The sequence below is a fragment of the Lates calcarifer genome, linkage group LG7_1, assembly GCF_001640805.2.
Source record: "Lates calcarifer isolate ASB-BC8 linkage group LG7_1, TLL_Latcal_v3, whole genome shotgun sequence".
NCBI lineage: Eukaryota > Metazoa > Chordata > Actinopteri > Centropomidae > Lates > Lates calcarifer.
In genome coordinates, this window is record NC_066839.1 from 4,723,882 (window position 1) to 4,748,806 (window position 24,925).

Here is a 24,925-nt window from a genome sequence, read left to right on the forward strand (position 1 = left end):
AGTTGCTGGTCTTGTTGCAACGAGGATATGTTGTGTTGAGAGGACTGCAATGTCCTAGTAATTTCAGAAGATTCGAGAGCATGCTCATTCAGCAAACATGGTTCTATCACCAGCTGGAATCAATACACCATCTAAGATAACATCTAAGAAATTCATACAGCTTGAATCAGGTCTCACTGCGAGGAAATCACAGAAGAAATGATGCACCAGAAGGACTCAACATGAAAGAAGAGTTTCCCAATATTGGCAAAGAGTGCGAAATGCACCAAAAACATGATAAAGGTGTGTCTAGGCCATTCGGTAAAACCTGCAGAGACGCAGTGAAATATTCAGGCAGCCGCACTAATCTGGTGCCCATTCTGAGAGCCGGCATGGATTCGCTGTGGGAGAGAGAGGCCCCACTTCCCCTCTGCAGCTGCAGCCAGCAGTAACACCAGCAACAAAAAGGTATCACAAATGTTCCTCCATGCTTCACTTGCCAACAGCTCTGCATGGGCAGAATCCATTACTGAGGCCGGTGCATTTAGACACACAGCAGCAAGGCATTATTCATAAATAAAGGCCTGCTGGAAAGGTGATTTTCTTACCATCTATAGATGAAACTCATCTTTCTTACACATAAACAGATTGATTTTCCCATAGATTTCTTTAGGAAGCCAGTGGGAAAACTACAGTTGAAGTATTGAACTGCATTGACATTGTATTAGATCACACAGGAGCTGGTTTGAAACGTACTGAATCTTCGGCTGGTTACTATGTGTCTCAGGTGAATCTTTGATTTTTGATTCGCAATGTGTATGGAAACAGTGAGATACTTAATAGACAAAGCAGTGAAACCGAAGCTCTATATTGTGTATGTGTGTATGTGTGTGTGTGTGTGTGTGTGTGTTTGTGTACAAGGTTACCTTAAACACATTTAGAGGTGTACACAGAAATAAAAAGAAAGAGGAAAGAGCTGCAGCGGATCCTGTCAGTTTTCAGGGTAATCAATACACTGCTGTGTGTGGTTGTGTGTGCGTTTTATATGGGATGACACAACTCTGCTTTTCACACTATCTGAACACATTATTTTTCTGTTTATGTGTATTGTATAATAAATGCAATTGTGTTTCTAGCTGAATATTGCATTGTGCCTAAAATATACAGTCTTAATATTATATTAATAAGAATAATAGTTGTCATAATTATTACCAGGTGATTACTGAACACTATAGTTGACTTAATTGAGGATCATATTGTGTTATCGTTTGGTTTAAATTGATTGAGTAATTGGAGTAAATGAAGTTTGTATTTTACATGTATGAATTCAGTTTTTGAACTTCTGTGAGTTTTGGAATAACACTGGACCATATTTGTCTACTACGTTGAGATCAATATGTGAAAAATATTCTTCTATTTAATATTTTTACAGCACTTTCAAACATATCAGTCAAACACTATAGTAGAAATTAAAGTGCATTCTGCTACTGCATTTCATTTATGTTCCCTTGGGATGCATTGATAAAGATGAATGGAAAAATATAATGTATGTAAATATAGTAGAACAACATAATGGTGGTGAATTGCAAATGTGTTTTTTTTTTATTACTGGAGACAGCTGCAGCAAACCTGAATAAATGTAAGTAGAGGTATGCTACTGTAAATTTTAAGTCTATTTAAACTACTGTCACATCCCACTGACAAACAGATGGCTAGGAAGTTTGTGTGTCTGCATATTTGCTTGTGCGTGTGTGTGTGTCTCTGCATTTCAGAAGTGTGAGCTCAGCAGGTTACTCCCCGTCTGGCGGTCGGCACCCAAGGGTTTGACAAATAGGATCTGGCCCAGTGGTGCTGCTTATTAGCAACATTTGTATTGGACCTCACCTGTGCGTGTGTGTGTGTATGCGAGTGTGTGTTTGTGTCTGTGTGTGTATCGCTTAACATTTGAATGTGATCTAGGGAGCTCACCTTTGCTAGACTTGCAGTCAGCACTTCTCACATGCAGACACACTCCTCAGGTTTGGCGAGCAGCTAATGTTCCCTTAATACCTGCGACTGCTGCACTCCTCACAGTGATAAGTAACTTCTCTCTAGATCAGCGTTTCATGATGACTGGAGAAATGTTGAGTATACCTTCAGGATGGTGCTGAGGAAAGGCAGACACAGTAGAGTTTGAAATTAAATGCGGATGATAGTTTCCTCTGAATATCCTGAACTTGCAGTAAACTGCTGAAGACCTGAATATAAAAGTACACTGTAGATACTGGGTCTTAAGAACCTACTCCTCCTCTTAAAGACGAAGGTGAATTTTTTGGGGAATACTACAAACATGAGGATAGATAGATGGTTCATGCAAGTATTTCTACCCAGGCAATCATTTTTATCACAAGAAGAAGCCTAAACACACTTAACAGTAAAAACAATCTTAAGGCTAGAGCATGCTTCCATCTCTCTACTCTGCTTCCTGACAGAAAACTGGGTTGTGTTGATTCGTTCGGGCACAAAATGTGTAGTTCACATTTGGGAGATGTGTAAGTCGGATCCTCTTTGAGCCTCTGAAATCTATGGTTATCCTCAACACCCTTTCCTCCATACTGCTGAACTACGTACAGTACATTCTGTATCTGATCATTTGTTTTGTTTGCCTGTTGTAGTATCTGTCCAGTACGTAAGTAAGTAGGTAAACACATCTGTCGTGTGTAAAAGCTGTTGATTGAAGGAGCTGATAATGGCTGGTAGTTAAATGTAAAGTTGTGTCACTTTGCTAGAACACTGGCTAGTTAACTAATAAACAGAGTTTTTCTGCATCTGGAGCTGAAAAAAAAAAGCTAACAAATTAGGACTTAAAAGTAGTCTTAGGTCACAGTAACCTGTGATTTCCCTTAATATACTACTTCCTTAACATTTTACATGCTCAATCCAAAGCCATTCTTTTCAAACGTTTACTCAACTGCAGAGGTGGTATTTCACACTGTGCGTCTGATTATCATCAGGAACAAAAAATGCAGAAATTAAATCATCAGCCGAGGCAAAGGCCGGAGAGAAAGAGAAAGGGAATTGAATACAGCTCACCATTAGGTTAATGAGCTATGAAATGAAATGTATTTCTTAGCCTGCAGCCCACATCCTCCTAAATATCAGCTAACACGGCTAATGAACTTTACACAGCCATCAATTACCTGTATCCATAATGGTCCAGTGGGATTTTAATATGGAGGGTCAGGAGCAAGTGAGAAAAAGAGAGGAAGACATACTTATGGGCATATGCCATACATTTAACTCAGTATATATCTCAATTATATAGATGGACACTAATTCATAACTGATTATATTTGTCTTCAAAGTTTAACTCATGAATGGGTTTCATGCTTTGACATCGCCAAAGTCTGAAGAGTTCCTCCACTGCACTTAAGCTTCAGCTGCCTTCAGAAAGGAAAAACCCTGCAAGGTTCAACATCATGTAATCAGATTTCCTGTAATCACTATAATTACATTTCCCATCTAATCAGTATAAACTGATTTAATGTTGTGTCAATGCAGGAGAAAGATTATTTGGAATTGTGTGAATTTTATGATAAAAATTATTTGTTCTCCAATCAGAATCAAGTGATTAAGATAAAGAAAATTTATTTGTTCTCCATAGTGGTGATGGTTAAAATAAGTTTATATGTCAGTTAAAGCTACTTTGTTAAATTCTATAACTGTGTAAGAGCTACTGGATCACCAACTCTTCTTTTATATGTATAAGACATTTATTGAGTTTGATGAGGAGCAGAAGTCAAATCAAATGTGGTTCAGCTTTCTTTAAGTCTTCTGTATATGCTTCATGTTTTGCATCCACAAAAACACACAAAAATGCACAAATACTATAAATGAAGGAGCTGTACAGAAAGCCCAGATGGACATAAGACAGACTGTTAGTTTCATTAAACGTTTGTCTCTCAGGCTGAGTTTGCTCTCAATCATTTTTAAGGAGTATGAACAAAAGTATGTGCAAAACAACAATTTGGCAAGAGTTCAGTCTCAAAAACAGCAATGGGATCTCACAGAGTAAATATACCCACATACAGCAATACTCGCTTCACTTTTCACTCTGTAACTCAACCACTGCACTTTGTTTTCCACACTCTCCTTTTCACCCGTCCGTCTTAACTCCCTCCTCTCTCTGTTCTCCTCCACTTTGACACTAATAAGCAGTGAAAACTGTTGTGTGCTGGAGTCCTATACAGTCAACAGTCATCTCAGATAAAATCATACGGCCTCAGCTGTGTGCTATCTTAACCTCACACGCAGCCTGTCAGTTTCAAGCAGCCACAGCCACCAGAAAATGGACACAAAGTGCTTTTGAGACATCTGATGCGTGACAAAACAGGTACGTTAGGTGATCAAAGTGCATCACGTGCTACAGTCATAGTTTACTGTCTGTTCTGTGGGCAGAGGAAGTTAGAACATGTAAAGTGATATGACAACAGGGTCAACAAGGTGATTTAGCAGGACTCTTAATAAACGATCTACATGTAAATATTTGTTAATATTTTTCCCAAAAATTTAAACAGAACACCCTGTATTCTTCTCCTAAAACATGTGGTGAAAGACCACAGGCTTCCTGCCCTAGTACCAATGTTATTTGTACATCTCTGCGGCTACAGACACTTATTCTCAAGCACAAGCTGAACCCTCAATGGGTGAGAATATAAAGGCACCTTCAGAGCCAGCTGACTGTCCAGTTCCAACAGATAAGGTGAGGGCAGAGCTGGTGAGCAGAGCATGTGCTCAGATAAAGTCAGATTTCATCTTCCCAAAATGAGAAATGGGGAGAATGGCACCACTTTAACTTCTACAGAAGATTTCAAAATAGAGGAAGTTATAAAGAGCTGACTCATTGATCCTGAAAAAAAAAAAAAAACAGACTATGGTTTTTGGTGCGAGCTTTTCTCAATTTGAATGGAAATGTGATGAGAATGTGTAAGAATACTCATGAGAAGAAAACACCAAAAGTACTGGAAAGATGAGGAAACTCAATAATAAACTATAGAAACAGCACTTAGTTTATCAAGAAGAAGAGGTGGCGTGAGGCCTGACAAGTTAGTAGACATTATACAGTAACTGCAGAGACAAACAGTGATAGAAGAGGAACCACAGTCTCCCTTCACCTGCCAAACAACAACAATTCTTTTTTAAAAGAAGTGGGATATACCTCCAAGTATGATCCTGTTCTCAGGTGTCACTGAAACCTGGTATTTATTAAATATCATTCAAAGCGAACTAATTAACTGCATGAGCTGGAGGATTATGGGTGCTGTGCTTTAGCTCCACACTTCTGAGAGCTCATCGTGACATTTTCTGTTGATGCAGTTTAAGTCTGAGTTGGTGGCACTCTTTACCCCGTCAGCTCAGTCATGCTGGTTATTGACGCTGCACAAACAGAAATGTAACGTGCATTTTACTGGGAGAAATCTTCTGAAAACTGAGTGCTGAGAAACAATGTAAAAGCTCTCATGAGTTGGCAATATTATCAATCAGAATATAAAACGGTAATTTGAGTATTTGGAAAATAACACTGATGATAGTAAAATCTACTGAGGACTCGAGGGCCGTCGGTTGATTGTGTTTTCACAAACTGCTCTTTTTGTCTCTACGGGGGACTCTTCTCAAGGTCTCTCAATGTATACGTGTCTGTAATATAGCAAATCCCTATAACACACACACACACACACACACAAAGCTCCCTGAGCAGTTGAACCTCAGGCCAAACGCAATTGTTAGAGGCAGAGCGATGGGAACAATTGTTTGGACAGTGTGTTGAGATATAATCCCTTCATCTGGACCCTCTCTCCCTCTGTCTTTTCATCTCTCATGCACTCACAAAGCTACACACACATACATACACACAAACACACACACATCCTCCCTTTGCCCAGCGCGGCAGACGACAGTGTGTAACTCTCTGTCACCTTCCTTTATTTACAGCTTTTCTCCACAGCTCCTCTCTCTCCAGTCCTCGGATATCAGATGAGTCCAAAAATACAACAAAACAAAGACAATGAAGCCGACTGATGGACCAGTGCTTCCACTAACTTCACTGGACAAGTCTCTCCGGCTACATTTCTACTGAAGGTACCGTTTGTAAAATTGTCCTTTTGCCAGATGTATTTTTAAATGACAATCATCTTTGTCCCTAACATAGTGATGTTTTACTGTTTTTAATAGTGTTGGTTACAATATGAATAATGACACATTTCATATACAGCTTAAACTAACAAAGGAGAGCCCTAAAATGGGCTGTCAGTGGTCTGTTGCATCAATACAGAGACTGGATATTGTATAAATTGTGTAATAACATTATTTCAGTACAAAGTATAAGTGGCAACATGATTTCTCATTCAGTTTCCCTCATATTTCATGTTTATGTCCATGTTTGCATTTGGTTGATCAGGATTCTGCCACATTCTGCTATTTTACGACTAAAGCCATGTAAGTTCTACACTACTTCACATGAAACCTTAACATCAGATGTGTAGCTGACTAAAATAAGACTGCTGTGACAAAGAAAAACAACATGATCAAGCTTTACATCCAGGAAAATGGCATCTATGTTTCACTGGAGCCTGGAGGTATTAACAGGCAAATCATTTTTCAAAATAAGAAACCCAATCCCAAAGGGACACAAGGACAGTCCGACCTGAGGATAATAAGACCTAATACAATGCAGTCAACCTGAGAGATGCTAATAGAGAAAACATCAACACTGGCATCAGCATGATGAGCCACTAATCAACACACAGCAGTGGTCGGAAAGAGCCGCAATAAATATCAATTTCCCCTGCACTTCACAGCTCAGATTCTTCATCTAGCTTCAAAAATCACAGTTTTCTCTTAAGAGTGAATATAATATGGACCTAGCCTGACTAAAGACCTGGCAGACTTTCTGATACTAGGAATCAGGTGGACCCAAAGGAAAAACAGCGTGATCAGGTGCTCTTTAAGTGAAAGGCAAATCCAATAAAAAAGGAGGTCTCATCTACAAATCCTGACTCATGTCATCTCTCTGCAATGTATAACTGGCCACCTGAAAACAAAGATTTTCATTATCGATTATTCTCTTAATTAATCATTTAGTCTAAATAATGGCAGAAAATAGTGAAAAATATAATAATTTCCAACAGCCCTAGGTAACTTTTTCAGGAGTCTTGTTTTGTCCAAGTCCAAAACCCCCAGAGATTCAATTTACAATGATATAAAAGAGAGAAATAATAAATACTCACACTTAGCTACAAACAGCAAATGTTTGGCATTGGTAATTAAATTACTGTCTTTCAGTCGACTAAAGTCAATAAATATGTGTCTGGAACAATTTAAGTTGTAAGTATTTTTTAGCTGTACACACCTACTACACCCAAATATTCACACAAAATGGACATTTTCTCACCTTCTTGTTAGCGATAATTTGGTCTTACATGTAAAAGTGGATCCAAAATCTAATGAATCTTTGCCTTTATATTGTTGATATTATACTTGAACATGGTATTTATTTAAGTGACATATTTACAGAAACTTACTATGCAACTGCAGTTTCCCTACAAAGACTGCCGTATGATTTAGTGCACATTATTTTTCCACATGCTGTGCACTCTGCTCAGTAACTCTTAAGAGCAGATGAAGGCAGAGGAATTCTCCATGAGGTTATGTATCCATGTAACATGGAGCAATCATACAGTGTCTCTATCTAAAATAGCACACAGCTTCTCTCTACCTGTGTTCATTACGTGGGAGAAACCTGTTTTCAGTTTTAATGAGACTTGCTGCAGCTCTGAGCAAAATGCGGTGCGTGTGTGTGAGAGAATCCAGAGAGCAGATGGAAGCACCTAACAGTGGGAGGCAACGAACACACACACACCTGTGTTCAGCGTACAGAGGGGTAAATGATATGGCGCATAAGCTCAAACCTCCGGGTCAGGAGAGAGCTCGCAGTATGCTGTAACAACAAATCGACAAACACACTCACACACACAAACACACACTTAGTCCCTAAATGAAATGTCATTGTCAGCCTGGCAATGGCCTGACAGTCAGCCATCCCATCACAGTGTAGCAGAGGCGGCTGCAGCATTGTCTGCCATACAATAGTGATTAGGAGGGCGACAGAGACAGAAGGAAAGCGAGTGAATCTTATTGTGTGTTGTACAATGGCATTTTAGAAGAATGCAAGAGAGAGGAAAAGAGATAAAAAGAGGCTTTATTGTCTGTTGTACAATAGCGTTTAGAGGGATGAGCTCAGAGGAGCGGAGAAGAAAAGAGAGGAGATTTAACAGGAGATTGACTGGATCTGGTGGACTGCCGTTTCAAAGCAGGACACAGCACAGATACACTTATGTAATATGCAAGGACTCCTCATTGAACACTTGAATTTCCAAACGTGAATATGGCTAAGTATCCAGCTGGGTACCCACTGGACTGGGTTTAGCAAGGCCCCGCAATTCACAATGCATGTCAAAACCAAGTCATCCAAATCCAAGGAAATCTCTGTAGACCTGTGCAATAATATTGTAGGAAGGAACAGATCAGGAAAAGAGTCTGGAACCACCAGGACTCTTCCTAGAGTTGGCCATCCAACCAAACTAAGTAAGGAGCAATAGCGGCCTTGATCATGAGGGTGACCAAGAACCCAACAGTCACTCTAACAGAGCTTCAGAAGTCCTCTGCAGAGATGGAAGAACCTGCTGGAGGGATGACCATCTCTATCGGATGAGACAAAAATTTAACTCTTTGGGCAGAGCCTCAAACACTATGTCTAGTGAACAGCAGGTAGTGGTGAAGCGTGTAAATAAGAGGTTTCAGCTTTTGATTCTTAATAATTTTTCCAAAATGTCTGAAAGATGTTTCCACTTTGTCATTATGGGTTATAGAGTCTAGGCTGATGAGACTGAAAATGGCAATCCTACCCATTTACAGTTAAATCTACAACTCAATAAAAAGTGTCAAAGTGAAGGGATCTGATTACTCTCTCAAGCCACTCTATTAACATCAAGCATTTTCGCAGGTGTTGTTTCTGACTGCGGTGAGTTTACCACAGACAAGTGAGAACAATGCAATTAGGAAAAAAAACAGACATCTAAAATTCCAGGTCTTGGACCTCTTCCAGGTGCAGTTCATTAGGAGTGAAATATAACTCAACCACACTATAGCAAATGACACAAAACAATGATTTATAGCTACAACAGGATGAATGTTGACATGCAGCAGTTCATCATATTTGGAGAAGTCAGGGGAAAAAAGTCCAGACTAAAGATGTTTTCTCGTGTGATCTTAATCTGTACAAGCAGCAGGAGATAAATCACAGCACAGACTAGTCAAATCATATGTATCTAAAGTTACAGAGACTAGATGAATTTGTGCTGAATTCCCACTTTGTCCCACCACTCTAATTTAACACCTGACAGTTTCACAAATACACAAATTCTGTCCAAGGATGAAGTTGTGAGTAAATCCAGTCCACTTTTCTTAACAAGCTATGGTATGGACTGGAAACTCCAGGACAATAGTTGTAGGTGTGACACAATCTCAGAAATTGTTTCTGATCATTCATCTCATTTAACATCAAAAGGCTCACACTATTAATGATAAATTATAAGTACAGGTGGGGGGGTCTTGAAAAATCTACAGTGGTGCGAGGGAATCTAATATAGGAGTCTCCCAATGCTAACTGAAGAAAGTTCAACATACCCATCACCCTCAATACTCATCATGACTAAACTACAAGACAAAGATCACAGCCAGTATGTGATCTATGTCAAATACATAAAACTCAGTCTATAAGCACAAGTGAATTCAATCTCAGTTGGTTCGTTTATGCTCAAGCAGGGGGTGCTCTTCAAATACACCACCAGATTTACCTAATGTATACCATACTGCATGCAAGAGACATACATCAGTTAAGACTACTGGTGTTCTTTCATAACATAAAGTGGAAGTGGAGAGGAGCACTTGAAAGGCAATTATTTTGCATAAATGTCAAAATGCAGGATAAATATAAATTTGATTGGTGACTCAGTATGATGTAACTGCTTTACAGTACCACAACAGCAAATCTGAGGTGGCACCTGTTAACTTGTCAACCAAGTGAGGCTGCAGAGGCACCACAAATTAGTGGAAAACTACTACTGATTTTCTTAAAAAAATAAACACACATCCACTCATTTGCTTTACCTTGCCTGTCTCCTGCTGTCTGATCATCCTCCCTCTCTGTATCGCCTCTGTCCCATCTGCTATCTCCATGCTGATGTCCTCTAGCCTCCATTACCCTGATCATGACTGAGCCAGGTTTGTCTCAGGATTGGCTCTCCACCATCTTCTTGTTATCCTTAAAGAAACATTTCACTTTAGTGCAGTGTTGCCTTTAGCAGGTGTGGTACTGCTAGTCATCAGCCTCCAACATTACTGTCTTTTTGACTTTGGAATGTGATCTGCATTCATGTTTCTCATGGAAACGCAGAAGGTGCTTATTAGTAGAAAACAGCTGTAACAAAAAAAACTTTGCTTTCTCTGATTTCCTCAATTCTTTGACCAGATAATAGTATGTTAATCAACATTAACAGTGTTTATCATGTAGACAGTTCTTTGAGTTATACATTTTCATTGCAAAACATTTACTTACTTAGATTTTGCTTTACTATAAAACTCAAATGTCATCTCTAATGTGGCATCTCACCCACTGCGTCTTGTGGTCTGACCATGTTAATCTCAGAAAGTCATTGGTTGACTGTGGAGGGTCATCATCTAATTTAGGCCACCTGGGTTCTTGGCTATGACGCTGAAATCCACCCTGCTTCTTTCATTTGCACCTTCAACACCATCACAGCATCACAGGCATCCATACATCGCTCTCATTGCCTCTATCTCCATGCCTTACTCTTCATTTTAGTTCATTTAAATTACATAAATCTCACTTATTTTAAGGTGATCTTCTGCACACACTGCTTTCTTGTCACATTCTCTGAGTAAAACAAAATGTGGCCAAACTAAAAGTGAGTAATGGCAGTTTTTAAGTGTAGTAAACTTGTTGACTCAGATAAAACACCCAAAAAACACATTTTTCTCCTGCATCTCCACATGACCAGAGCCGTTCTCATTAACATTTTATGAGTTACAAAGCAGGACAGAACATTACAAATACACGTGTACACAACAAGAAGGGGCTGGTAAGGACTCCTTAAACCTTCTATTTATGGCAAAGCACAATGGTTTCCACTCCTCCTTGCTGAGATACAACCTAACATGAAACAAAGGCTGATGGATCATAAGCACATCAAGTTTCTGACCTAGGAGGCATGCAGCAGAGAGGGACTGAGGCATAATTACAGTTGGCATACTGTGATCAGAGCTGAGAGCAAGTCTGCTTGGAGCTGAGGCCTGCAGAAATAGACTGGAATCCTACCCAACCCAATTACAATGAATAAAAACCTAACACTGAATATTTGTACCTGGCGCAACTTGGGTTCCAGGTCGGGCCTGGATGACTAAAAACTGGAGAAGACCCAGACGTATCCCTGATTATCCCTAGCACCACCCTGGCATGGTAAAACAAAACCTTAACACTGCACAGAGAGGAGATACTACTTTTCATTTTTTTGTCCTGCTCCCATATCACCTGCCAGCAAAGTCACTAAAAGAAAATTGCATCACAGTCAAGAAAATAGGGGTCACAGGAGAAGATCAGAACCACAGTGTGAGGTGCCGGTGATGGCTATCATGTGACAGTTTTCATATCCCCTCTGTGGTAAACTGGCAGAAGGTCAGGGATATCGAACAGACAGGTTGCCAGAAGTTTGGCTTAGTGGATTCCCCGGGATCTCAGTTTGGCTCTTGTCAACGAGCCTATTTATAGCCATTCCAAGCTCCTCTGATACAAATCTCCGTCAGTCTGTGAAAATCAAACCCGCTTGACCTTCTTCCAATTCTTGTCATACTCCACAGTGAAGCACAGGGATAATCTGCAGTTAAGGGAGGATTGAGTTGATAAATAAGAATGGATACCAATCTGTTTCAGATTGATTTTCTTAACTTACCGTTCACTGTTCTTGGCCAGTTTGTCACTTATTTTTTTCTCCTGACTTATCCTCCCACACAGCAATAAAGCACTCCATAGAGGGAGGCTGTGAAAGAATGTGCAGTTCAAGAATTAAAGCTATTTCACTGAGGTGATGTAACTCCTGTCTGGCAACATAAGACCACAATAAATTCTATATGGAAAATAAAATATTATTTTAAAAACCAAAATACAAAGCTCATAGCAAGGCCTAAGGACTTTAAGCCCTGTGCAGTTTGCATGTTTTTATGCTCCCCCCCCCCCCAAAAAAAAGGTATCATATGTATTCCTACCATTGCTCTCCACCCAGAACAACACACTAACATTTGCTAATTAACAGTAAACACAGTATGATTAGAATATCTTAATAGTTTTGAGCCTATTTGGTTTCAAAGGAAAGTACTAGACAAACTGAAACCCACCCTGAGGGGGGTCGTGATTGTCTGTTCCAAAAATAAAGGTAAAACATCTAATAGTCAAGATATTTCACCTAAAATGACAAAGATCAACCTCATAAAGACAGAAGGAGCAATTGCTGTCTTCATCTGGGAACCCTGAATTTCTGTACAAAAGTTTGGGCCAATACTTCTGAGAGATGCAGAGATATTTCACTGGATAGGTAAAAACTCAGACCTGCTTGTGGCACCAGACCCAAGCTTCCACCCCTGATCATACCCCCCTCTTAGCCCACAGAGCCCCTCAATAGGTACAGCAACGTGTGTGTACAGCAATAATTTCAGCTTCTCATTGATAATTTGACAATGATAAACTCATATGGGTTAAAATGATACATACACACACACACAACCAACCAAGATTCAGAGTCTGTTGCATTAAGCCAAAACTGTCAAACTGATAGGAGTGAGAAATCACCTGTGTCATTATATCCAAATGATTTGCTGTAATGAGAACTCAACCCCTCTGTGTTTTTCAAGATTAATGTTTGTTAATGTGTGTATATGCATATCTGCAGAGATGCCTGTGGTCACTAGGTGTGTGCAAATGTGTGTGTGTCTGTCTGGCCCTTTTTCTAAAGGTTAATGAGTGGGGAGTCACCACATTGTAACACTGAGATTCCTCTACAGCCCTAAGCTAATTGGGACACTCTTTAACTTTATGGTTAATGATGTCAGACACCAGACTTGACATGGTATGTGTGTGTGTGTGAGCATGAATTTGTTCCTTTCAGCTTGCCCTGCAAGGTTATGGATGGTAAAAATGACTGAAGTCTTAAAAAATGTGCCTGAACTGAGTCAAGTAATAAAAAGACCATTTCATATACAGGTAGTGGATAGGAAAAAAATGTAAAATATGATGCAATAAAAAACAATAGCACTCCAAATAGTACATTTATGAAGGTCCTAATGTTCACATTTTCTTGCGATTGTAGATGTGTTTCAGCAGGATTGCATTACTGTGTATATTGCTATTGTTAGTTGTTTCTCCCTCAGCTGAAAAACATCTTAGAAACATCTCTGCATCTTATTGTTTTGTCTGTTAAGTAAAACCTAATGCACACCAAAAGTATAAGAACATGGCAACCCTACACTGTTAAAATATTTGATTTAATAAAAATAACTTTAGACGCCGACAAATATCAACACAGCAAGACAGAGCAAGCTGTGCCCAACAGTGTCAGATCAAAACCTCATCAAAAGCCACCTGTAGCTGCAGTAAAACCTACCAGACATTCAACCTTGACACAGCATTTAGTTCCCAACTGCATGACATTAAGCACCGCTATCTGTCTGTTGATATCTCACTGCAGATGAAGATAAAAAACATAAACCACGAGGAGTTATATATAACCAAAGAGGAGCATAAAGAAACAGCAGGACTATAATTTAAGATGGAAAATAAAAATACAGGCAAACAAAATAAAGAAAAAAGCAAGTTATCATTTTAAATAGTCCAGGGTAAAACCAGCAGGCTCAGGGACTAAACCTGTTTCAACCTAAGTATGATTTACTACGGATTCTGCCGGCAACATCCTAAAATATGAATCAGTAACACTATCATTCAACTTTAAATCATTTAGAGAACGGAAATTATACAGTCAGTTTTTAAAATTACATTCTAAATATGGAAAATCAAGGACACACTGTGCCATACTACAACCATATGACCAGATATCTCTGTAGTTATCTCTGCTGCATTTAAATCCTATTCACCTTTTCTAACAACCCTAAGGAGTCTAATCAGGAAAACATAATTAATAATCTCTGAGAAAACAGTCTAGGACAATCAACAAAGCACAGGATAAGGTGAGTCTTACTGCTTTAATGGTGAGGAAATAGGCTTGTTGCGGCAGTGAAGAGCACACGTATAAAGTACAAGAAAAGCAGAGGAGAAACACTGGGGGAAATTAAATATAACCCGATCAATACAGGACTAAGACCTGTCATGAGTGAATGAATGGGTGAGGGTATGACAGACAGGTTTACAGTCAGTGATACACCTCATTGCATTTATACATCTGTTTGTGTGTGTGTGTGTGTGCAGGGGGGTTGAATTGTCAGCGGTGCAGTGTGATTTACACAAAGCCTTTACGGTAAAGTACCATGAAGAACATTAAGAACATTAGACAAATGACACTGAGACCAGGAAAGATTGATTATAGGCAGATAGGCAAAGGACGAGAGGGTGCGTGAGGAAGTGGAAGAAGGCGTTACACACACACACACACACACACACACACACACACACACACACAAATACGCACCAAGGAAGACCTATCAGGGCTGAAATGAGCTGTAACTGAAACTCATCCTAATGGGTGAGTTTAGCTGGAAAGCATACCCTATTAAATATGCATAATATTCAGCAAAGTCATGTAGAGTAGCCACTCTGAGTCACTGGGGGAAGAGGCCAGAGTCACAGACCGAGCTCTCACACTTGAAAAAAAGACATGGGGTAAATCCAACACATTACATCAGCTATGATAAGAATAAAACTTTAATGATCCAACTGGGAAAACTGGGTCATTGCCACAGAGAAATAGTAACGTGATACAACAAAAGCTTGATAGAATTTAGTTAAGAACAGAACAAACAGAGGGAAAGTGGAAACAAACATCTGCTGCATTACAAACTGTTCAGTAGAGACGCTTGAATGAAAAGAAATATCTAAATGATGCAATATTAAGTGTGTACACTGAAACAAATGTAATGTATGAGCATTTAAAATTATTAAAATGATACAGATTTATGCAGTGTGGAGATTTTTCAAAATATATATCAATTACATACACGAAAAGAGAAAATGACTATGGTTAAATGATAAATACACTACATTCTTAGTTTTTGTTGGGGTTTTTTGACGCAAAAATGAGTAGTAGTTTAAGCCATTTGTTTATTTTTGCCAAACATTACTGAGTCCCGCCTTTACAGCTGCAAGGATTTTTCTCTCTGTAAAAATTAAGTGAGCTGAAGGGATCACACTAATTTTTCTTTCAACAGATTAAACGATAATGAAAACACTGTAGAAAAATCATAATTTCAGATTGACCACGGTACGTTGTGAGGCAATACCTTGAGATTTAGAAAGTTCCTGTGAGTGATGATGACAAACTCGCACGTCTTACGTGAGCGTCATACAGTATGAGCCACATTTCTAAATTTAAGATAAAGGAAAACATTCACACCGCAGAGACCAATCTAAACTGATTTAGACTGACGGTACGCAACTCGAAGCAAGTTTTAAAAATAAACTTCCAAAAACTTCCAAAACTCATACAGTTCTTTGATTGGAAGTTATTAGTAGTAAATTAGCACATCAAGGTTCTCATGAGGCACATGGAGACATAACAAGTCTGCAGCTGTTTGTGTGCACGCTCAGCTGTTTAAGTCATCACTGCACAGCGACCCCAAACTGTCACAACTTTTTCTGCTGCGTCTCTTACTTTAGGATTAAAAAACGAAAGTTATAATTTCAAGGGAACCTGCAACAAGGTGTTCTAGTTACAGTGACACAGTCAAACTCTTATCTTGATTCCTTGTTAAATTAGCAGGGCACCAGGGTCTGTTTGTTTGTACTCTTCTGGTTTTGGTCTTCATACAAACATGGTATGATAACCTCTGATAAATCAAAATTATAAAATTATTTAGTGGGCTGACAGAAAATTCATCTGCAACTACTTTTAGATTTTCTCTTTTTCCGTTTTATATGTTTTTGTAAGTGGAGTATCTTTGTGTTTTTGACTCTTAAAACCTAATGCTGAGCCTTAAAAAAAACACACATTTTATATGTGATTGTTTCTTGACCTCAGGTCTAAGGTTTCTTGGCAAAGAGATCTAAACTCCATGACACAGCGTGATTAAATAAAGGTTCAATTAATAATGAGGAAACATCCCCAAAATCAAGTGTCAAGTCACTCAGAAGCCTGTATTTAACCAAGCTTATGAATATTTTTATAGTTTGTTGGGTTTTTTTTTTTTTTTTTTCATTTTTAATCACAACAAACCAGCTTGCCTGTTGCAGCTGGCAAGTAATCCTCTCTACATGACTGATGTTTTTATTCCAATTAGAAATAGTGGGAAAATTTTTCTAGAAGCAATAAACGCTTCCTGTCCTGCTACAATGAATTTTAACTAGTAAACTTCAAGCCGTGATTCTGCCTTACCACATCATGTTTGTCAAACCATAGTAATGTTCCATGAAGAATTAGAAAATACAGAGATTTTGAAAGTGAATCATGGATCTGCTATAGTGCGGCAGCATATCTGAATAAGAAATTGAGGATTTGCAGAAACAGATGGCAGTGACGGCACGCAGTAATGTATAGAACAGTGGAGGAGAAAAAACAGAAACTTTAAAATGGAGCCGCATATTCTATGAACACAAAAGCTTCCGCCAGATGTCAGCATCCCTCGTCATTAAAGAGAGAAAACGGTGCCACTTTACTCAAAATGATGCTCATATGACAGAAAAAGCACACTGTAAGAGCGCAGCAATCATTATGATCCAAGCAGGATGTACCAACATTGGCGGGTTTGTACTGTGAGTGGAGACTGTCTTTGCTTCCAGCAGGGTCAAGAAGTGATGTCCTTGAGACATGTCCCATCACTACAGGTACAATTAACATTACATTTGTTGACAAAATAAGTCAGACAGTGTGGCTGTAAGCAGGTGCTGCCTGCAATTCAGTAGACACTACGGCAGCAGGAAATGGACAGGCAACATTCATTCTTTAAGAAAGCCCTGAGGGGGCTGCTGAGGATAGCCAGAGGCCAGTTTCACACACACACTCCAAAGAGCCAATTTGAACGTATACTCTGATCAAGTCACACTGGGATTCATACTTCTCTGGACATTTTGTTGTCCTTAAAGGCATCATTGACTCTTCTGGCCTGCAGCAAAAGAGAGGCTAAGACCAAAACCCTGATCTGTGGCAGAAGTGCCCAAAGGCAAGACCACCGACACACACACACACACACACACACACACACACACACACACACACACACACACACACACACAACAACACGAGATAGCCTCTGCCTCAGTGAATAACCATAATAAAGCCGTCCTACAGTCTGTAAGCTTTTCACTTTCCACTGCCCTGAGTTCGCTCACCCTTCAACCTTTTCCTCTGGACACACACACACACACTCAAATGAATACACAAATTGACCGCACACTTGACAGACACCTGCATGCACCCTCAACAGGAGAACAATGCTTGGTCGGCCATGCATTTCCTCTCACACCCAGTTACACTCCGTCAGTCAGTCAAACACAAGATGGAGCCGAGGTAGAGATTGATTGACTGTCTGGTCCAGTGACTGAAAATCCAATAAAGCAAAGTGCTCCATGTTGCTATATGATACCATGGGATAGCACTTTTGAGGACATGTCAGCATGTCATGTCTACACGTTTAAGCTTTTACACGTGTCATTTAACAGAGGTTAGAGCTAGGGTTATGACACGCATGTTATTCGATACAGCATTTTGTGACACCAGGCAGCACATTTGAGTTAAAAAGACGAAGACAAAGACAGAGAAAAGCACAAAATCTTCACAACTGAGAAGCTGGAACTGAGTGATGTTTGCCTTTTTTCCTTCAAAGTTGATGATTGATCAATCAGCAAATCAGTTAATTGATGGATCATGTCAATTCCCATTTTGCTATGTGACCTAAGGCTGCAGCTACTAATTTGCTTCATACTGAAAAAATTTGTCAATTTTTTTTAAATCTCAAGGTACTCATTTTACAATGGTGTTAAATAGAAATTTTAGGATAACATTCAAATTCACATATTGATGTTTATGGTTCTGTGAATCAGCTTATCGTTTTAAGATTTAGTTTGATTTTATTATGGTTACAGAGGAGCAAAAGTTTTGAAAATTTAACTCCCACTGGCTGCTCGGTCAGCTGACTGGCACCTCCATGTGTTATTTATTTATTTGTTTAGTTATTTTTACAGGCTGATTCCACTTCTTGCGTACAGGCATTCTCCCCCAGCTGGCTGACATGTCATCTGAGTCCTTGGTGACCCCATAAATGTCAGGTCATTTCAACGTCACTTCTCCAACATCTACTCTGGTGCAAGAGGACGTTTTCTCTGGCGAACCTGTCAGTTTTATAAGGCTGTTAAAATGATCAAAGTCCCTTTTAGAAACCTGGAGAGAGACAAGGAGTGGGAAAGAGAGAGAGACAGAGGGAGAGAGCGCTAGAGAGAAAAAGATAGAGTGCAGACAAACATGTAGACAGACAGACAGAAACCGATGGGGTATAAACACAAAAGCAGATGAGGGGCAGCAGAATGCAATGAGGAAGACATATTAGTCCTTAAAGAATGACATGACATGGTTATCAAGCTGGGCCCTACGCTGTTGCCTTTGGCACTAATTATACTTTGTAGTAAATCTCCAGCCAGACAGAGTGATAATGAGCGGCGTTGAAGCAAACATGATGTAATATACAAGCCAGAGCTGGTAATGCCAAAAAGGAGAGGAAGTTGGTAAAGGAGTAACTCACTGAATGAGGAGAGCAGTAGTTCACTGAGCACAAGCAGTGTGACTGTTGCTTACTAATACTTAAGCTTAAATTTAATGCTCTTCAGTCCAGTTTCGGCTTCGATGCCCAACTTTTACAAAAACCACTCACCAACATAAGTGGCATTTTAAGAGCCATGTTCCACTTGAGGAACTGGCCACGGGACCATCTAAAATTCAAGCTTGTTATTTGAATAGTCGTCAGAACTGCATTGCTGTGAGACTGTAACAGAATCCTGCCATGATCTGATGTTATAAATTCGCACTTTTTGATTTTAAATGTGTCAGGATTAGAGCTAAAACAAATCATTAATCAGTCTGCAACTATTCTGATAATTTATCACCAGTTAAAGAGTATGTTGATAACTGTTTCAAGCAAAACTGCCAAACATTCTCTAGTTTCAGCTTCTCATTTGTGAGACTTTTTACTAGATGCAACTATTAACTGAATATCTTTGGGTTTTGAATTGTAAATGGACATACTAGACAAATATAAGTGCATGCATATTATATAACTGCCAGATCAGATCAGATCAATAATGAAAATAATCATCTGCTGCAGCCCTGGTCAGGATTTCTGCAATATTAATACCACCTCAGCGCTGCTTTGCCTTCAAGAGTTATTTCTGTGGGTCAGGCATTTGACCGGTTCAGCCAAACTTTAAAGAAAGACAGCCTCACCTCCAGTTGTCTGTCAGCTGCACACTGATTGCTACAGGCTGGAGAGAAGGACGGAGGAGAAGGTCTGACAGCATTTGCACTTGCTTTGCTTCTCAGTTACTACAATTTTAAAACTTTAAGTGTCCACATTTTTGGCAGAAATTGTACTTTTGGGTAACAGCTTTTCTACAATGGTTCATACATTGCCAAACACAATGTGGATTTCTCCAGTTGATATAGACTACTGTCATATAGTGATACACAACCTGATATTTATGCGACAAAGTCTTCTCAATTATTATTATTATTATTATTATTATTATTTTGTATTTTGCCTTTACAAGTAGAGACAGGCAAGACATTACAGTAAGAATAATATTTGTTATATCTTTTACAACATACTAAATTGCTGCAATAATCCAATTTACCCTTGCATCTTTTTAAAATGTAACATAATCTGATCTACTCTGATCTGAGCCATGTGAGTCAATGTTAGCATTTCTCACATGAGATAAAGTGAGGCGATCATCACAAAGCAGTAAAAGAGAAACAAGTAACAAAAGAGAGCACAAGATCAAGATGACACCTGCTTTAATTATTTGTTCCTTCTGATGCTATCTGCTTTATGTGATCAATTCACAGCGTTCAAACAGATTAGTCAATAAATTACAAGTTCCTGTCCTGACTGTGGTTCAGAGATACCATCCTTGTCTTGTAGCACATTTCCAGGACTCTATTTTTCATGGAGGACTTGTTGTATCCTCTCTGATCTTGTTGTGCAAAAAGAGCGATCTGAGTGAGGACCACAGTTTTGAAAAGCACTGGTTTGATAGAGGTGGACAACAAGCGTGATACAAGCGCATGCATGTGCAGAAAGGTACACATGTTTGTTTGCAGTCGTGATAAATGTCAAACCAAAAGAGAAAAGAAAAGAAAAAACATCTAACATCCTATCAAGTGTTCAAATGCAAATAGACTAACAATGTTCTTGTTTCTGGTCAAAAGAAGTTCAATCAATTGTTTTTATGCTTAAGTTTGTGAATAGGAGTAAAGGTTAATTTCTATCCTTGACTTAAGTCCAATTTTTTAGCAGTGTGATAAATAGGCCTACACTTTCTGATTATAGTGAGCTAATAAAAAAAGACCCAAAACAACAACAACAACTGCAGGACAGATATACTATAAAAACCAGTGCAGCCCATAATACACTCATAATACTCAAACATAAGTATTCCCATTCTTACACTATTCAAACAAACAGCATGGAAGCAAATAAATTAATATGCCAAACAACAAGCAAAAGTAAAACAAGCTCAGCCACTACAAGAAATTAATTCACAATTAATACCAATGCAAACAGTACCCAGATGGCAGCATCATAACAGCAAATATTAGCCAAGAGTAGACACCAAGAAAAGATAACAGCCTCAGAGGCATCATAACTTATCATTAAACAATGAAACGCCAAAATAAATAAACACAGCTGATAACTTACCTCAATGAATTGAAACAATGTAGCCCAGCATCCCAGCAAATCCTTTAAGGAAAACGAAATAAAGTTTAAGCTAACGGACTTTAGCAGTTGTTTGTAACCTCATGCTGCGTTCAATACAACCATTAAACGGGAAAAAATGCAATTCAAAAACAATATGGATGTCACAACTTCGCATTGTACTGGCATCTTTACAAGGAACATTTAAATAAATTACTGCAGATGTTTGCTGTAGTACAGCAAGATAGAAAATGCCTAAGGTAAATGTACCTCTATTTGTAGACAAGTGGGCTATTATCCAATATTAAAAACGTCTTTGCAAAATATCGATAATGTAAATTATTTGTTCCAAGTGACGAAATAGCTTGCTAGCGAAATAGGATGCTATAATTATAGTTGTCATGATGTCAAGACGGGTGAAGATTTTCCAACCTGTTCATTCCCTCATATAAGTTTTTCTCGAATTGGATTGTGTAATTTCCGACTTTCCGACGCGTCTGGAACGCACCATGAGCCAGTCTAACAGTTAGCAAAACACACACAAAACGTTAGCTTGTCAACTAGCGTAACTGCTACCGGCTTTTACTACGTCTGTTCGAATTAATCAGGCAAAATTAACTTAACTACAAGGTTTAAGTTAAATATATCTTCCATTGTATATTAATTAATTACACCTGTCCCATTTTAGTGACTCAAAGTAAAATTCGTCACAGGAATATTGTTGAAAAGACCAACTCACCGGAAGAAAGATCATTTTTGCAGCGAAAAAAACGATGTCTGGTGGATATGGAGCACAGACTGTACTTTAAAATGTATAGTCTATGATATAAAGTCACCAGAAAAACGGTAAATTTAACTCCGTCAGAGAACTCTTGCCTTTGATCTAAGTCAACACGCACCTTGCAAAAAAATCAAAGATGGCTGACCTCGGTCTTCCTCGGTCAAACGCTGGCGTGCTGTTCAGCAGTGACGTCAGTGCGGCCACTGGTGGCCAAACGTGTGAAACACTTCGTTACAAGTAAAAGCTTTAAAACCTGAAGTAAATCATCAAATCTGGAAGAACAAATTGGAAATCTGAGTTTATTATCAATGCTAATGTTTCTAAACCCCACTGCTCCCTGTTCTCTTCCCCCCACCATTAGTTCTTCCTTCCCTGCCATCTTTGCCTTGACTTTAGTACTTCTTGTAAATTTTAATTTATTGCTTAGCTATACATAACTACAGTCTATTGCCTTGTTTCCATTAACTTAATTATTGGCAAGCAAAAAAAGAAAACAAGTCCATTATATTAGCAAGAAAATAATCTGATAGCTAACAAATTGCTTAGGAGGCAAAAAGTCCCTGCTATTTCAGTTATTAATACAATAAATCATGTGTTACATTTATGCTTCCCAAAATGATGACAAATCTAATAACTGAAACTCGACTACAAAACTGCAGCATTTGAAATCCTGATTCTGTCTGTCATGTAAAAACATTAAAAAGCCTCGACAGCGAGCACACACCATATGTTATTACTTTGGTTTCCTCCTTTCTTTCTCTTTTGCAGGTCAATCAAACTGTCTTTCTTGAACTTGATAATGATCTAATGTAAGAGGCATAATGAACACTTCTGGGTTTAATTACATGGTGTTTCAGAGTTAAATTGGTATTAATATTTTGCATTAAAAACCCTACACACTGTATGCCAGATCAAAAGTCACATGTAGCTGTAAAACAAAGGCGATCCCCTCCTGGATGAGCTTCTTCGCTCTCTTTTTCCTGGGTTCAAGGCCCAGCAGGACTCTCTGTGTGCTTCCTTTCATTTGTATCCCTCCATAATCCTTCCCTCAGCTGTTGAAGCCAATAAATAGGACTGTCAAGAAGAAAGAATAGGCAGGGGAGCAAAACTGTTCACTCTCAATAGAGGAAAAACACTGCCCATGGTAGTTAAGCCAACAGTGAATTGGTGCTTGAAGCTTTTTGGTTGGCAGTGCGAACGGGATGAGGAGAGAGAGAGAGAGAGACAGTTGCTGGTTGCATAACTGCATCCACACACACACATACATACATACATACATACATACATACATACATACACAGCACTTACAGCTGGACAATCAACCACGAACAGTAAACATCAGCAAAGAACAAGCATCAGCCTAATATGCATAAACAAAGCCCCCACAAAAATCCTCTCAGTGAAATATGAATTATGAATTAACGTGAATTATGGCCCTGCAGGACTGCGGTGTCTGCTCATTAATCAGTGCGTTTTTCAGCGTAGAGGGAGAAATATACCCAATTCCCACTATGTTAATTCATAGAACAGGTAGGGACACATACAAATATGCAGGAACATGAATCTGCACAAACACAAACAAACAAGAAAATTAGATTTGCAATCAATCAAACACTTTAAATCAGTGTGGTGGGTTACCAGCTTACATGGTTATTGTAGAGGAATTTTTTCTTTTGTGAGTAGAGAAAAGTGAAAATGCACATAACACAGGATTAAATAGGATATTTGAAATATAAAAACACTTTTACAACATTAACCATTCATGTAGGATTCTTCATCCTTCACTGCAGACTATGGTTAAGGTTGGATTACTGGGCAAAGGGACAACTACCCTGTGTACAGTATATTCCTAAATATAATTGTGTTTAATCAAATTACAGCCCATACTCCTAGGTCTGTTAGTATTCCAGCAGCAAGAGCACTGGTTGGTTTCTGCGGTCTGTATCTAATAGGTACTTAAAGGCAACACGATGCATGTATAATGCACAAAGAGCCGTGAGTGGATCGATGCCCACAGCTCAATTTTGTTCCCCTTGCAGATTAATCTAGCTGTACATTTAAGAGTCAACCTGATCAGACAATAAGAGCTGAGCGAGCTGGGATCCTTTAAAAATCTGTCTTTGTGTCTAAATGCTGTCACTGAGTGTGTTTACATGCACTTGAGCAATTCATCCTTAATCCAATTTCTCTTATAAATGGCTTATCTTTATTTCTTAAACAGGGTGAGCTCAAAATGAAATTGATCATAATCTGATGATCAGAGCTACATTTCTGCTTAATCTTTTGTTTTGTGAGGGTCATGATAACAGAGTTGTGTTTTTAAAATTCTGTTATGCTATCATCAGATCTTTAGTCTCATCATCTTGAGATAAGTGTTTTTACAGCTTCCAGTGAACAGACTGACTAAAGTATAATTGACAGTGTCAGAGGGAGCAATCATGGCTGTTTAACACATTTATTTTGGGTGATAAGACACAGGCTGTGCTTGACGATCTTGAGAAAATACATTTTAATTGTCTCCAGTGATAATGAAAGAAGTGGAATCATAAACTGCCAAGAAAACAAACATGTGGTGTATAGTAGTAGAACAGTATAATGTTCATGTTTCCTATCTCAGAATTTAGTAATTTTTTGTGAGACAGGAACACTTTGCAAATCTGAACAAACTCACTCACAAAATTCAGTTAAGTACAAATATTAATCTGCAGCATTTCTATATCAATAAATAAGCTTTTGCAGCTGTATTCAAGAACATCACAAAAAGCATTTGCTGCTTTAAACACCGGCCCTGTTTCATGAGTCATGAGTCCTTTTTGACCTGACATACACTCACAGATTTCCCTTTAGCTCCTCTCCTCAGGAGAATCCCTGCTGCTGTCTTAAGTGCTCTTCCATTACTGTGATAACTCAGGTGAACCTCCTAAAATAGAC

At 38.8% G+C, this 24,925-nt stretch overlaps 1 long non-coding RNA gene across 1 annotated transcript; it reads right to left on the reverse strand.

The window, feature by feature from the left end:
- Positions 1-1,593: 1,593 nt before the first annotated feature.
- On the reverse strand, positions 1,594-22,140 carry LOC108891213 (uncharacterized). Its single transcript, XR_001962259.1, has 4 exons — positions 21,953-22,140; positions 21,217-21,258; positions 10,186-10,339; positions 1,594-2,125 (listed from the first exon to the last, which is right to left on the reverse strand). It is a non-coding gene; the product is annotated as an uncharacterized LOC108891213 (long non-coding RNA).
- Positions 22,141-24,925: the final 2,785 nt, after the last annotated feature.